This window comes from Canis lupus, chromosome 7 (genome assembly GCF_003254725.2).
Source record: "Canis lupus dingo isolate Sandy chromosome 7, ASM325472v2, whole genome shotgun sequence".
NCBI lineage: Eukaryota > Metazoa > Chordata > Mammalia > Carnivora > Canidae > Canis > Canis lupus.
Window position 1 is genome coordinate 32,160,237 of NC_064249.1, and position 17,165 is coordinate 32,177,401.

The 17,165-nt window shown below is 37.0% G+C and overlaps 1 protein-coding gene and 1 long non-coding RNA gene across 14 annotated transcripts in view; one reads left to right on the forward strand and one right to left on the reverse strand.

The window, feature by feature from the left end:
• LOC112648714 (uncharacterized) overlaps positions 1-16,304 on the forward strand; it is a 56,980-nt gene extending 40,676 nt beyond the window's left edge. For 4 of the 7 annotated variants that reach the window (XR_007411946.1, XR_003129236.2, XR_003129234.2 and 1 more), the window contains 3 exons: positions 8,277-8,328; positions 9,370-9,423; positions 16,133-16,304. This is a non-coding gene — a long non-coding RNA (uncharacterized LOC112648714). Of the gene's footprint in view, positions 1-1,231; positions 1,291-8,276; positions 8,329-9,369; positions 9,424-16,132 lie in introns of all 7 variants that reach the window. The other 3 variants (XR_007411947.1, XR_003129235.2, XR_007411948.1) reach the window with 1 other exon arrangement.
• RGS7 (regulator of G protein signaling 7) overlaps positions 1-17,165 on the reverse strand; it is a 581,011-nt gene that overhangs the window by 187,755 nt on the left and 376,091 nt on the right. The window lies entirely within an intron of this gene.

The following is a 17,165-nucleotide window of genomic DNA, read 5'->3' on the forward strand; positions in this document are numbered from 1 at the left end:
ATTTTATATGATTGTATTTTATCTCCTCTCTTGGTGTTTATAATTGATGCTTATTTTTAATTTTTAGTGGTTACTCTACAATAGAGTATATACATTTTTAAAGAATCTAAATCCACTTTTTTGAAAGGACAAACTAAGTTTTATTTACATCTTTCCTATAATTGTATCATAACTGTGAGAAATAAATTTTGGAGATGATGAAGAAAGATAATACTCAAGATCTTGGTGCTGACGTAACATGGTGCAGAGTGAAGAGCATGCACTCTGGGCCAGTCTTCCTGGCTCAAATCCACACTGTGTATCTTTCTCTACTTAGATTTCTCCTGTGTCAAAATGATATTGTAATAGTACCTACTTCTTTGAGTTGTAATGAATAATGAGTAAATTTTTTTAAAGCTCTTAGTGTGTGGCATAGTGTCAACACTATTCATAGTTATACTACTTCTAACAACATAGACTTCATTAGTGTTTGGGCATATTTCTTGCAGGTCCTCATTTTTTTAATTTTCATAATTTTATTGAGATATAATTTGCATACCATAAAATTCACCATTATGAAGTTTATACTTTAAGTAGTTTTTAGTCAGAGTTGGACAACCATTCCCACAATTTTACATTTAGATCACACCAAATAGAAATCCCATCCCCATTATCAGTCAGTCTAAATCTATACCCAACCCTCATCCACAGCCCTAGAAAATGATTAACTGCCTCTCTGCCTCTGCAGATTTGCTTATTTTGGAGCTTTCATGTAAATGAAATTCTCTAGATCCACTTTCAATAACACTATACCACTTCATTAGAAATGCAGGTACCTTATAACAGAGAATTCCTAATTTGTTCTGTCTCTTGTGACATTGCTGTCATTTAATTCATTTATCCATATGCTATAGTTACCCAATGTATTATTACTATTATTGCTTTTAAAAAGTCATATTTTATCAGAAAGGGAGACAGAACATGGAAGACTCCTAACTCTGGGAAATGAACTAGGGGTGGTGGAAGGGGAGGAGGGCGGGGGGTGGGGGTGACTGGGTGGTGGGCACTGAGGGGGGCACTTGACAGGATGAGCACTGGGTGTTATTCTGTATGATGGCAAATTGAACACCAATAAAAAATAAATTTATAAAAAAGTCATATTTTAGATGAATTAACAAGAAAAATAAACAATTTTATTTAATCTTCATTAATGTCTTTCCTGATGCTCCTGCTTTCTTTGTGTACATGCAAGTTTCTGATCTAAGTCATTTTACTTCTGCCTGAGGAATTACTTCTAACATTTCTTCAAAGGTAAGTCTGCTGGTGGTGACTTCTTTCAATTTTCATGTGTCTGAAAAATATTTATTCCTCTATTATTGAAGCATAAGTTAGCTAGACACAGAATTCTAGGATGCAGATTTTTCTTTTACTACTTCAAAGATTCCATTCCATTCTCTTCTTGACTGCATAGTTTCTAATGAGAAGTCTGTAGTAATTCTCATGCATTTTCCTATAGATACATTGGTTTTTATCCCCCTCTTTCTTCCCTCAAGATTTTGTCTTTGGTTTACTGCAGTTTGAATATGCTATATCTAGATTTTATTTTTTGTTTTGCTTAAAAAAATCCTACTCCTCCTTTTATGTTATCTATTTTTTCCATTACATTCTTTATCATATTAGTTATAGTTATGTTAAATTCCTTATCTGATAATTCCAGTATTGTTGCTATATCTTATTCTGCTTTTCATGATTACTTTGTGTTTTTAGACAAGTGTTTTTTCTTCTCTTTTAGCATTACTTGTAATTTTTTGATGAAAGCCATACATGTTTTATCAGGTAATCAGGATTGAAGTAAACAGGGTTTTACCATGATGATTTCTATGAATATGGCTAAGCTCAGCTATATTTCATACTTGTTGCAGCTGTAGGACCAGAGGTTTCAAATTCCCCCTAGTGTCCATTTTTGTTTGTTTTTGTTTTTGACTTCCTTCTTGATTTGAGTGTTACTCTTGATACTATTCTTCAGTAATGTCTGTGCCTTACAGATCTGGCACATCTTCTAATGGTAATATACTGCTATAATGGAATATTATGGGTGTGGTGGTAGGGTATAGCAGATGGGGGCATTCTATAATCTTTCAATTGTTGGGCATTCAGTGGGACTGGTACTTGAGGCTATGGTCTTTACATGTTTTTCTGTCCCTCGCTCCCCAAGGGGTCCCTGTTCCCTTCCTTAGCTGCAGTGTTTCCAATATATTTCCTTGAAGTCCTGCCCCTTGGTGACTATGGTTTTTGTTTTTCTTTTCCCCCCTCAAGTTAGATAGTGCTTAAAGTGGGGCAGAATCATCTTCCCCTAGTGAGAATAAGTTTCCAGAACTTCCCTCTGGAAAATTCCTTCTTCCTGGAGACAAGAACTTCTTTGGGCAAAAGAGTTTGAGACAGCCATTGCCAATGACATGTGGAAATCTTTCTTAGAGCCTAACCCTAGGACCTGATCCAATTTCTGAAGGGAAAACTCAGAATGTGTGAGGGTCCTACTTGGACCCAAGGAGCTTCTTGCTTTCATGCTAGTCTGCCTCAGCCTCCAGCAATTTATTGCAGTTACTATTTAAATGTTCCTGCCAGCTTGTGGTGTCTAGCATCTTCTGCTCCTTATAAGCAAGTCTGTGTCCCTACCACCACCCCCATGCAGTGTTTCCCTGGATGAATCTATATCTGCAGGTTTCAGGGTAGCAGACCAATCTATAACCTTAGTTCTCTGAAGAGTCTAAGAAAGATCATTGGTTTTCAGTTTCCTCAGGTTTTTTCTGTTGTAAGGACAAGACTGATGAATTCCAAGCTTTTTACATATTGGAGATGAAAGTGGAAATCACATCTCTTCTTATCTGTGAGAATCTTAGCAAGTTTCTAAATCTCTTTTTGCATCATTTTTTTTTTCATCTGAAAGCATGGGTGCAGAGTGACTTAAGCTCTAGAAAACATTAACCACAAAGCATGGCATGAAGTAGTGCCTCAATCAATGCTATCTCCATCCACCATAATGCCATGTAACCAGTTTGACTGAATGAAAGGAATGAACTATTGATTTGTTCCCTTGATTTAGAGTTATATAAAGATGACATATTTTTATAACCAAGTGTATTTTATTTTATGATAGTATATTAATTGTCTCACAAGCTGTATCTAAACAAAACAGAATAATCCAATGAATTGTTCATTCCAGTGATGCTGTCTGTCTAGTCAATAAAATATGCCTTCTTCTAGAGCTACCATAGAAATTATCACAAACCTGGCAGCTTAAATAAAAAGGAATTTGTTCTTTCAGAGTTCTGGAGGCCAGAAGTCCAAGATCAAGGTATTGGCAGGACCATCCTCTCCCTGAAGGTGCTCTGGGAAAATCCTTCCCTGCTTCTTTCAGCTTGTGACAGTGCCAGGCATTCCTGTGGCTGCCTAATTCTAGTCTCTGTCTCCATCTCCACCTGGTCTTCTACTTTCTTGTCTCTTACAAGGGCACACTTCTCATTAAATTTATGGCCCACCCAGTTAATCTAGGATGATCTCATCTCAAGATTCTTAACTTCATTACATCTACAAAGACCCTTTTTCCAAATAAGTTCATATTCACAGTTCTGGGGCTCAGGGTATGGTCATATTTGGGGAAAGCAACCATTTGACCCAATAAAATGCATTAGCTAAATTAGCTGTTGCCCTGGGCAAACCTATCAGTTTGGTGAAAGAATTAAAGTTCCAAGTAGAGTCCTAGATTACCCTAGAACAGAGAAGGATGTTTTTATTCCTTTTTCAATCCAATGGATTCTGTGACACAATTATCAGGCCAGATCCTCAAAGGAACATGATCAATTGTATCAATTTACTGTTTTTTCTCCCAGAGTGGGTCACAATATTTTATCTCCAGAAGCAATTTTAGATGATTCCTTTGAATACAGAGGAAGCAAATAATATGGCTCTTATGCTGTAAATGGAAAATTAAGACGGAAGGGTAATCCAGTTAATGTTTACAGTTTAATTAGAAATGCTGACAGAAAGACTTGCCATGTTGGTAGAGCTCCCTATTAGTGCTGTCAACATAGCTGTACCGCCTCATCTTCTTATTTTCTTTCTCGAATTTTAATCTGGGCTCCAGAACCAAAGAAGTTCTATTTTGCATGCATCAGTAACAATGAGCAATTTACACTTAGCTATCTTCGTCTGTAAAACCACAGCAGCTGCTTGGGAGTCCTCATTCTACTGTGATAAGCAGGTTTGCTGTTTTCTTCCTCACTGGTTCAGTACTCATGCCAGGGGTGGGGTGGAGGGCTGAGTAAACAGGAGAGCAAGGAGACAACAGCATTCCATTTCTAAATAAAAAAGGTTGTTTCAAAATTCAGCCACTTAATTTCCAAGATGTGTAGTTCTTTTTAAAAATGTTTAGATATTCTCTTGGATGTAATGCTTTGGCTTCCTTTCTGAGAATATACATAGCATCTGGACAGCAGCACACCTCTGATTGGTGCAGAGCAACGCCAAATTGTGCAGCTTACTGGAAGGATGGATGAACAAGAATATCCAATTTCGGAGTAAGAACTAGGTATTAGCTGAATCAGTGGCATGTGGACACCTTTAGATTCTCTCTCCATAACTTACCAACCTATATAGGAAAAAAAAGGAAGTGGAGGGTACACTATTAACTAGGACCTACTGTTTTTCTCTTTACTATTAAAAATGTAGGAGGAAACATTCCTATTGGCTATGATAATATCAAAGTTTTATACCTTATGAAAACCTATGTGTTTCCATTAATCATGAATCACTTGGTATCCCATCACCATAGCCCTACTTTACTTTTCAATATACAAGTATGTGCTCTGTTCAACCCGAGAAAAATGGTGGGAAAGGATGGCTTGAGGTGGGGGTAAGAACAGTGACAAGGGAGGTGGCCATCTGCCTTGTGGGTTCTAGCTGACAACTGCATGCTCCACTGTACTGTTTAAGGAAGCCATTTCAGGTGCAGTGCAGGGACCTATGGCAACATTAGTTGCCCGTTCTTGAGAACTGATTATACATAAATATTTTAATATTCAAGAGTTTGCTAATCTTCACAACAGCCCAGTCAGGTAAATACTTTCAATCTCATAAAGGCTTAAAAGGTCAAGTAACTTGCCAATGGCCTCACTAAGCCAGAACTTGTGGGCCGACCTGTTTGACTCCAAACCCCATCCTCTAAACCACAGATGTAATACTGATTATGAATAATTGGTTATACTTTTTTTTTAACCACCTGTGACATTGTTTTTAGTATTTTACATGGTTTTATCCATTTAATAAGTATAACAGCTACAGGATATAGGTACTGACCAAGATAGGTACTGACTAAGATGGCCATGACATTTTCTTCAGCTTGACTAAAGTTAGACAGGCTTCTTCCTGACTCTGAGCCTCTGACTTCTCTTTTTTTAGAGCATTTAATTTTGATAACCTGTAATTCTAAATCCTTTCTTTAACTTTTAGTGTTAAAAATCTTTTTAACACCTCTTGTCTGTTTTATAAGTTAGGACTACCTTTCTCAAGGAACTGAGAGCCATCCCTGTAAAGTGTAATTATCAAGAGAGATAGCACCCCCTAAGTTCCAGTCTCTGTGAGAGGACAGGAACCTAACCTTGGTGGAGTCTTGCTCCAAGTTGTACAACTATCTCCTGTCAGAAAAATACAAGAAAGATGACTTTCTCTTTGAGTTAGGCCAATTGGCAAACCCAGATGACCTATGAGCTGCTCACCCGGGTCTTAAAAACTCTCCCACCTTTGTTTCAGTGGAGTTGAGTTCAGATTGCTTTCTGGTTTCTCTCCCTATTGCAATAGCCTGAATACAGTTTTCCTTGCCTACTTAAATTTTTCCAGTGCAATTTTTGGTGTGATAGTGTTTTTGATCCCCATTTTAAAGATAAGAACCCTGAAGCACAAAGATGATATAATTCCTCCAAGATCACATGATGGGTAAAGTCAGGGCTAGAACTCAGGCGGTCTAGTTTTAGAGTCATGCATGAATTGTTATACTCAAAGGAAAATGGAATATTCACAGTGTTATGGAAAAATATATGCCATCATATAATAGGTACTTGAAAGCTGAGAGCCATTCTTAGGAAGAGCAAGAAGGGAAAAATGATTCAAATAAAGAAGATCTGGCTCAGATCAGGAGGTTCCCCTCAGTAACCTGGAAGCCTTGGGTGATCATAGTAGCAGTTCCTGATGTTTGTGTTTGTCTGTCCTTGTGACTGAGTGGGAGTAGAAGAGCCCTCGTTACCTCCACTGGCTTTTCCACTCTCTTGACCATCTGTCAGGAAGCACAAACACCATTGAGGGATGATGAGCTAGTATGTATGACATTTCTGAGTGGTATCTCACTATATTACTTACTAAGGTCAAGAAAGAAATGGGAATGGCCCATTTTAAAGACAATCAAATCTAATCTAAATGTCATTTGATAGGTTTAAGGATGCCAAATGGAAGACTAAATTATGGAATGCAAAGTCAAGTTCAGTCAAGAAACTAGCATATGAACACAGAGAACAAAGGAAATTGTGGAGAGACATGTTTATTTATGTTCAAAAGACCTTGTAGCTCATTGATTTGAAATGCTTATGTATTAATTTCAATTGAGGATAGCTTAGGCAAGCTTTGTATTGTGCCCATATTAGAAAAGCAAATGTGACACTCCCATCCCTTTATCAAGAACGAGAATAAGTCAAAGCAACCACTGATTGCAAATTAAAATGCTAATTTCTACCCATTTTAATTTTTGATATATTCCTACTGAGAGCTACTGATTTTAGAAACTTTCAAGTGCCTCAGTAGCTTTCATTCTATTGAGTCCCCAGGAGTTTGCCTCAAGGATAAATTGGTTTCAGGCTCTATTATGAGGAAGTCTAAAATACTCTCAGGAAGAGTGAATGCCATCTTGGTGGAGAAAACACATTTCAACTTATGAAAGGCAAATTATTTTACATCATGGAATGTACTTTCAAATGCACAAAAGATTTGAGGAGACTAGCTTTTAAGGAAAGTAAAAATACACAATAGTTGAAGATGATAGGCCAGTGGTAAGTATGTAGTAGTTGCAACTGTTTAGTGCAATCTAAGCTTTATTGAATGTTTACTAAGTGCTTATGATTGGCTGAAAGGCCTGATATGTGTCGGGATTTTAATTCTCATAACAATCCTTTAGTTGCTATCACTATTTCTTGTTACAACAAAGGAAAGTAAAATAGAGAAGTTCAGTCATTTGCCCAAGGTCACACAGCTAAACAACTGAGATCTGAACTCACAGGCTGATACTAGGTTCGTGTTCTTTTGACCACTGAAGTGCCTAGGGGTATTGGGATTATGGCCTGGAGCATTTCATGCTCTGTATTGCTGAATATCATTAAGAACAAATTTGTGGGATGGAGGATTGTCCTTTCCTTTTATCTGTGCCTAGAAAGCCAGAGAGGTGAAGTATGGGAAATTAAAAAAGCTTTTCCTTGGGGATCCCTGGGTGGCTCAGCGGTTTGGCGCCTGCCTTTGGCCCAGGGCATGATCCTGGAGTCCCGGGATCGAGTCCCACATCGGGCTCCCGGCATGGAGCCTGCTTCTCTCTCCTCCTGTGCCTGTGCCTCTCTTTCTCTCTCTACATCTATCATGAATAAATAAATAAATCTTAAAAAATTAAAAAAAAAAAAAAGCTTTTCCTTGAGTGGATGATATGACAGTTCATGGTAAGAACATAACTATCACAAGGATCATTTCCAGTGATTCTTCAGTTACCTAGTGGAGCTGCTGGAGGGGAATACAGAATGTAAACAATCAGATGTCTACTAGATAATGAACAAAGTCAATACTATAAATATAATTGAAGTACACTAACCTCCTGGATGCAAGGGCAGGCTGGTGTTAAAACTGAATCACAATAGGATGACAAATCCCTCAGGTGAAATACAGCCTAAATTTCTCAGGCTGTTTACTCAGCACATAGAATGAATTGCATATGGTGATATAGGAATACATTCTTAAAGTAACAGCACAGAGTGGATATAAGTTATCTCTTTAATGTATTTTTTAACGTCTTATAGCACTCAGCAATTCATAAATAATTAACCAATTATTTGTTTAATGTCTATTTCTCTCATTTGAAATTAAGCTCTGGATGGACAGTAACCATGGACAGTAATCAGGCAAAGTCATGCTCTGACAGTGCTTACATATATTATAGTGAGGTAGACAGATAACGGTAATCTTGTATAAAAATTATTATGAAATTATTTCAGATATTAAATACTGTGAAGAAAATCAAAAGGATACTCTGAGAGGAATCACAAGGTAAGGGAGGTATGATAATAATATTCCCTTTAGCCAAGAAATCACTTTATTGAATTTAAAGTGTCTACATTAAGTTGTTTGATAGGAAAGAGTTTGGAATGCATACCCAGTTTATAGAAACAAATAAAATTACAGTGTGTGCATAGACAAAGCTTAAATGTTGTAATATTATACTTGTTATATAGTTGAAGATTATGCATAATAAGAGAATGAGAAAGAAGAGCATAGTACACAGCCCTGTGCCCCTGAGCTCACATCAATATTAGATTTTGAGCCAGGAATGGAGACTGCAGATGACACATAGGGGAGGCAGGAGGGCATGGCATTACAAAGGCCAACCAAAAAAAGTGCTTCTGCCAAGAGATATGCTTATGAGCCAGGTAAGATGAAGGCAAAGAAGGTAGATACATGTGAGAACCCAGACAGATACAGTGAGCTTTTTTTTTTCTTTTTAAAAGATCATATTTAGTTACTTAGTTGAGAGATAGAAAGGGCATGTGCATGGAAGTGAGCATGAGCAGGATGAAGGGTGGAGGGAGATGGAGAGAGGAATCTTAAGCAGACTTCAAGCTGAGTGTGGAGCCCAAATCAAGAGTCCCATGCTTAGCCAACTGAGCCACCCAGGTGCCCCCAGGCATGGTGAGTTTTGTTGAGGGTACAGATGACTTTGGATAGGTAGAAAAGCAGAGGACAAGAGACACAAAACGGACAACAAAGTCAACAACAATATTCTTGTCGTTGTAGGGCTTACAATCTGGGAAGCAAGACAGGACATATCCATGAGACAAACTTTAAAACAAACATGGCAATTATAGCCAAATGCCATCAATGATCCAGAAAGCCAGAGAGAAGGATGAGCCTGGGTGGCCAGGGAGAGCTTCCAAGGATACAAGCCTTGATCCTTCTTTTCAAGAAATTAGTAATTAGATGACAAAAGAAGGGAGAAAGGATATTCTACACAAGGTGTTTGATCAATGTGGAAAAAATGGGTAAAAATCATTTGATCTTTTGGATTGCAACAGAGATTTTTTTTCCTCTCAGGATAATGGAAGATATGACCGAAGAGGCAGAGATCAATGGGACAACCTTCTTGAGGTGGGTCAGTAGGGTTCTAGGGCAGGGTTTTTGAAGTGGAAAAAAAATGCAGAAACTAAAGAAAGATGTTCTATAAGGTGGCACAAATCCAATGTTTTTCTCACTGATACAACACTTGCCATGGGGTGGGGAGGGGAAGAGTAGCAATGCAGTATAATGAATAGCATCCAATTTCTTTCAGCTTCAGGTACAGACACCAATATTTATTTTCAGTGCTGTTTTATGAAATTAAGAAAAAAAAACAATGTCATTACATTCACTCATTTTAAACAAAGCCCCCACTCCACAAATATAGCTTTTAAAAAAAAGAATCTAGCTTTTTAATAAAGAAAAAAAAGGCTGACAAAGGTCTTGTGATTATGATTTAAGACAATTTAGGTGGCAAATCAAACATTTTATTTTATTTTATTATTTTATTTTATTTTAATTATTTTTATTGGCGTTCAATTTGCCAACATTTAGCATAACACCCAGTGCTCATCCCACCAAGGGCCCCCCCTCAGTGCCCATCACCCAGTCATCCCCATCCCCCCGCCCACCTCCCTTTCCACTACCCCTTGTTCATTTCCCAGAGTTAGGCGTCTCTCATGTTTTGTCACCCTCACTGATATTTTCACTCATTTTCTCTCCTTTCCCTTTATTCCCTTTCACTAATTTTTATATTCCCCAAATGAATGAGACCATATAATGTTTGTCCTTTTCTGATTGACTTATTTCACTCAGCATAATACATTTTAGAAATAAGTTCCCACACATTTGCTATAGAACCTGTTGTTGCCATTTGAGCAGAATACTCTAAGTGCAAAATAAGAGATTTAATATTTCAAGCTTTCAAGATGAATGTTACATCTGAACATGAATAAATGCCATGATTATTCCATTACCTTGCATCCCTGGGTCTTATTTACCAACAGTTTTCCCAGCATGCTAATCTATTTATAGGTAAATTGAATAATTCTCCCAAAAGGAGATAACATACTTTTACTGACAACTTTTCCCTAAACTCCCTGATTTCACAGCATTGATACACAAATATACTTTACAGAAACAGTTGCTTATGCACACCAGGTTTGATATAAGCCACAGCTGCCAAAAAGACTGCATTAGCCTAATCTTATTTCATTTCTCTTTGGTGGTGTTCACCTTTTTAAATATAATTGATTGTGGCAATATGTGAAACAGAGAGGCACAAACAACAGACACCTCCATTATACTGATGATGGTTCTGCAGCTTTTTGCTGAAGGCATTCCCAAATGATGCATGACACATGCTATAGCATCCATGTTTGCCCAAGAGCGTTTGATTAAACTATTATGTTGAGCATAAAGATTACTCTTCTAAGCACTAAGGGGGGCATTTGACGGGATGAGCACTGGGTGTTATACTATATGTTGTCAAATTGAACTCCAATAAAACATACCAAAAAAAAAGATTACTCTTCTTAGTGTGACACTTTCTCACTGGTATTGGCACTTTATTTAAATAGTATTTTTCCTCCTGTTATCAAGGCAATGATAATACAGGATGGACTGCGAGGCTTCCGAGGGGTTTCTATTTTCTTTTGCATCTTTTGAGACAACAGGTACATCCGATACTGATTAAGAGATGAGGATTTCTACTTTCCCCAGGGCACTGCAATAAATTTAAGTTGGTTTGGTATTGTCACAACTTATATAATTTTTAAAAATGTGCTGGGGCACCTGAATGGCTCAGTTGGTTAAGCATATGACTCTTGATTTTAGCTCAGGTCATGATTTCAGGGTCATGAGATTGAGCCCTGAGTTGGGCTCTGTGCTGAGCTGCTTAAGATTCTCTCTTGGGACACCAAGAGAGCTGGGTGGTTCAGTGGTTGAGTGTCTGCTTTTGGCTCAGGTCATAATCCTGGGGTTCTAGGATCAAGGATCTAGGACAGGGAGCCTGCTTCTCCCTCTGCCTATGTCTCTGCCTCTCTCTGTGTGTCTCTCATGAATAAATAAAAATTTTAAAAAGAAAAAAGATTCTCTCCCTCTGCTCCCACTCCTCCATGCACTCTCTCTCTCAAAATAAAATAAAATAAAATAAAAATAAAAATGTACACAGACACATGCCCATCAGTAGATGGCTCCACCTCCCATCCAGCTGTAGAAATCCTAATCTAGAGAGTCCCTGTTCTGTCTCTCTTTTCTTCATTGCCCCCATCATCATCAAGTCCTATTGGCTTTGTCAGCACAAGAATCTCAAAACCTGATTCATTCTCACCTTCTCTGTCACGACCCTAGTCTAAACCACCATCATCTCTCTATAGGTCTCTTAATGGTCTCTTGGCTTCCACTCTTCCTTATAAAGCCATTCTCCACAAAGCAGACAAAACAATCTTTAAAAATGCTCCTTTGGAAAATCTTCTCCACATATTACCAAAGATAGAAGCTGACACTCCAAGATTGTGATCAGGGGATGTGGGCCCAATTGGGCCAGCCCAAGTCACACCTCACCCCTTGACTAATAGATAAAGTGAGTGCCCCCAACAACACCTCAAACTAACCATGTTGAATGAATTCTTCTTATAGAGAAGGGGTGTTCTGATATCAAAAGAAAAGGGAAAGAAATGCTCCATAATAAAAAATAATGGATAGGTATTATATGCTCATGATGAAATTCTCACTGGCTCAAAATGAGAAAAACAAATATGACACATTAAATTAAAAAAAATTTTTTTGAGAGAGAGAGTGCATATGGGATGGGGAAGCGGCAGAATGAGAGGATCTCAAGCAGGCTCCAGGCTCACTGTGGAGCCTGATGTGGGGCTCAATCTCATGAAACTGAGATTATGACTTGAGCCAAAATCAAGAATTGAATGTTTAACCCACAGAGCTACCCAGGCAGCCCCTGCCTTGAAATTTTTATAAAGCTAAATATTATCAAATTTTAAATATTTCTGTATTTTTACACCTCTTTCTAATTTTTTGGTGATAAAATGCCCTTCCTTCTAATAAATTATAGCAATAGCAGTTATAGTTATTTTTTGATGTCTTTACTTGGCAAAATAAAACACTGACAATCCCTAAATATATTATTTAATTTCACTTTTTCATAATATCCAAACCTTTGTGAATCATTAATTTAGAGCACACATTTCCAAAGTGCATTTCAAACTGCAACTGAGGTTGCCTGCTAAAAAAGGATAAGAGAAGTTTATTGGTTTACTGTCAGATATGCTCAGAAGTTCTAGGTTAAAAAAATACTGTAAGAAAAAAAGGTATCCTCCTACAGGACTTCTCAGAAACTTAAAAATGCTAATGTACATATTGTGAATCCCTCCCAAAAAAGATTCAGTATATAGTATATCCCGCAATTACTTAACAAAGGAATTCTCTCATGAAGAGTCATCTTGAGATACTTCTCCTGGGAACTGCTAGTCTAGAGACACACGAAATACTTCATCAAACATTTGATGTTTGCTGGTAAATATAAAGGCATCATTACATTTTTTATAAAAAGAGGAAACTAAGAAACACGAGTGAAATTAAGATGTAAATTCTTAGTAACATATCACCCTTGACAACAACCTTAGTATTTTCAAAATAGTCTTTTCTTAGCTTGGTCTGCACATTTGTAAAAAAAAAAAAAAAAAGAAAGAAAAAAGAAAAAAGAAAAAAAAATTAACTCTCACCCATATGCTTGTATTTTCCCAAATGACTGAAATATGAAGTCTTTGTATAAATCTGAAACAGTATCCTTAGACCATTGCTGAAGTTGTGTTACTGTTGCCAGAGTAACTATCAAGTATCACCAGGCAGGGGAAAGCAGGGGAAAAAATCTTTCTTCAGGTATCAAGCATTGAACAAAGCAAGAGGCTTGGAAACTTGTGATGGAAAAGGATGTTAGAACACTATCATTCCGGTACCTGTAGATTAGAGCTAACAAGGTCAATTTAATGACAAAGAATCATGAGACAGTTACACAGCAACTCTACAAAAGGAAACAATAAATACTTTTAAAAACACCAGATAACACGCTTCTTGCTGTAAAGCCATGCTGGTTACATAAGAGGACACAAGTAGTTTTATAATTAGCACTAGCTTATGGAAGTCTTATGCTGTGTCATGCATGGAGTGGTAAAAAGGCTTCTGATTTATTCACTCAGAATTTATTGAGGCCATATGGAGAAGTAAGGGAGGCAATAAACTAATGTTAAGTAGACTGGACAATGGGCAAAGAATAAAATCCAGTATAATGATGGATGTTAATAAATATCTGTATCACTGATAGAAAATGAAAGTATGAAGCAATACTCATTTAGGGACACCCATCCTGTTCCCTTTTAATCCTGCAGTTCTTTTTATGATTAATAGATACTCAGGGTATAATGTTCACTATTTTAAGAGAGAAGGCACTGAACAGGATGGATTATTGGGAGAGGGGAAGTGGTTTTGCTGCACACTTAGGACGCAAGCATGGCTGTAGGTCTCAGGATACAGGGGGGAAATCATCCTTTCTTGTTGGGGTAGTGTGTGGTGGCAGGGAAACAGAACAGCAAGGCTAGATCACAGCAGATAGGCATCAGGTCATATGTAGCTCAGTCTTTGCTCTGAAGTCAAGTGATGTGATGTAAAGGGAATGTCTAAGTTCACCTCTCAAATTTCCAGGCCATATAGTTCATTAAAATATGGAAGAAGGCAGGGATGCAGAATTTCTCCAGGTATGCATACAATGCATTTATCTTTAGCATTTGAATACAGAGATCAGATAGAGGGATACTAAACAACAACAACACTCTAAGATCACTTCAAAGAAGGATCCAAAATAATTAATCATTTCTAGGATGATTAGGAAAAATTTCAGAACGGGGGTACAAAATACACTCAAGACAATTTCATAGTGTGCCTTCTCAATGGCATCTCTCAGTGACTGAGAGTTCTATGGATATACCAATTGTTTTCCTAAACGTCATAGCCAAAAAAAAACAAAAAACAAAAAGTCATAGCTGAATCAACCTATTTAATCACCAACACTACCATTACCACCATTATCATCATCATCCTGGTCATCATTATAACTAACATAGATGGAATACTTAATATGTGTTTATCATTATTCTTAACCCTTTACATGAATTAGCTCTTTCAATGTAAACTTTCTTCAAAATTTCAGCTGAAATGCCATTTCTCTTCCTTCAATGAGATTTTCTCTTCCTCTATAAACTCATTTCTTTAATGAAAAAGAATATAACTCCACACTGTGATACAAATATGTTACTTATTTACCTTCTTAAAGGATATATTGTGATTGGTTCTACCTTTTGTCTCCCTTTACCCAACTACTGGTAATCCCACAATAAACTTTTTTTTTTTTTTTTTTGTAAATAGGCAAAGTAAAACTAAATGCCTCAAGATCTAACATTTTTAAGATTCATTGTCATTTGAAATACAAATATGCCTTTGGATAGATCATTCAAAGAGGTCAATAAATTACCTTAATTTACCTATGTCAGACTGTGTATCTTCAAAATTCCCAGAAAATGAAGAACAAATTACAAATGAATCTTATGTTAATTATGATAGCAAAGTATGGGTTGATCATTAGCATATTAGGGGTACAAATACATACGACATTGAAAGAAACACAGAACAATTGTGCTTCTGGATATTTATACATCATTTTCTTGATATGCAAACAATTTTTATTCATTTGTCATGCCACCAAAGGTATAAAGGGCAAAAAAGTGTCATCTAGAATTGTTGTAGTTATTGGGTGCTTATACATCAAAAATCTGTTTAATTCTAAAACACATACAAAGTTAATATACTTTTCATTCCAAAAATGCCTTTGCCCAGTTTGATCTGAGTAACCAATACAACTTCCCAAAGAAACTTGTTATGTTATTTGATAAGTGATTCACTGATCCATTTTATAAATATGGATAATAAGGAGCAGGGATCCAAAGATTTGAATATGTGTACTGTACTAGAGACTAACACAGGGACACACATGCCCAGCTTCCCCTGCAGTTATGGTCATGTGATTGAGAACTAGCCAGTGTAAGTTGAGCAGAAATTCACATGCCTGGCTCATAAAATTTTCCCATGTATGGACCTTTGGGCATTTTCCCACTTGAATCCATAGACAAACATGGTGATCACAGGAGCCACAAAGTTAAGTCAAAGAAAAGGACAGGATAGAAGAAGATGGAGTGCCTGAATCAACCTGGCAAAAAGAGGACTAGGGACAACTGTTTTGGACTTTATATGAATAAGAAAACAATTTTTATTATAATGAAGTAACTAATGAACTAATATTTGAGAATTTATCTTTTAGAGCAGCTAAGGTACCTTAACTAACACAGAACTTGGCACCTACAAGTGAGATGTTGCTATAATAGAAACCCTCAGCTTTGTAGTCACAGAGTACATGGCTAGGAAATATGTATCTGAAGCTAGAAAGATGGAGATCTGTGGTAGTTGGGGACAACTTAAGTCCATCATGCACAATGACATGAAGGTCAACTAAGTGCTCTGGGGAGTGGATATGGAAAGATAGATTCACAGCTGTATTTATCACAATTGGCTGTTGTTGGCACATCTTTTTCTTTGGCATGCAGTAGATTAGATCTCATGATCCTTTGCAATTCATTGTGGTGTATAACTGAGTTCCAGCCATGAGGAAATAGTGGAGTGATATGTGCTGCTTTCTAGGCCTGCACATAATATTCTGCATATTTTCCTTTTGTAGCAAGATGAAGAAAAGCCAGAGACCTTGAAAGCAACCTGGTGACAATGACAGACCCATAAAATGGAAGAATGCTGGATCCATGAATCACTACTTGGAAGAGAGCTGCCTGCTGACTGAAGACACCTGCTTTGGACTATATATGCAATAAATAAACTTTTATTGTATTAAGACACTAAGATTGAGAGTCTTTGCTGTTACAACTGACAGTATTACCCTAACAATATATTCATACCTGTGTTAAAGAAAATTAAACATAAAACAATTTCAAGAGCCTAATTGCTGCTTCTATATCCTATCCCCAAATCTAACTATGATGATGCACCAGGAAGGACAGAAATTAGTCACACTTACTTACTCTTTAAGACAATTTTCACCTGCAGAACAACTGTGATGAATAACCCAAGGTGGCATATCTTCTTGAGGCCACTCTTGGTCTTTCAGTGCTGTAAATCAAATTTGTTCTTTAGAAAACCTCCAACTATCTCTATGAACTAGAGACATCAGAAAAGTAAAGAGGCATCATTTGTGCCCAAACCACTGGACTAAGGTCCTATTCCAAAGAGTTTTACCGATTTTGACAAATGTGTCCCTAAATACATGTGACATGCACAGGCAATGGGGTTATTTAATGAACATTTTTTTTTTTTTTTTTTTTTTTTTTACTGAATGCCCTTTTCCCCAAGGTTTTCTTGCAAGTAGCTTGACATGTGTAGATAACTATGAAAACATATGTAGATTCACATTTTTACCTTTTTAAAAACTTCTGTTCTCAGATATCTTGCTCCAGCTATTATAAATCTTGTTCTAAATAACCAAGAGCACATATCACACCTCCATAGGAACATGTCTCTGAAACTCTCATTTAGTAAAGCTGCCATATTTATCCAACAGGTGTGTGTGTGTATGTGTGTGTGTGTGTGTGTGCTTGTGTGTTTAGTTCAATTATACATGCAGTTCAGAAGTAAATGGAGATAGAAGTCTGTGCTAGAATTCATGGATTCAAAGTTTAATTGTGAGACTGAAAATATAACAT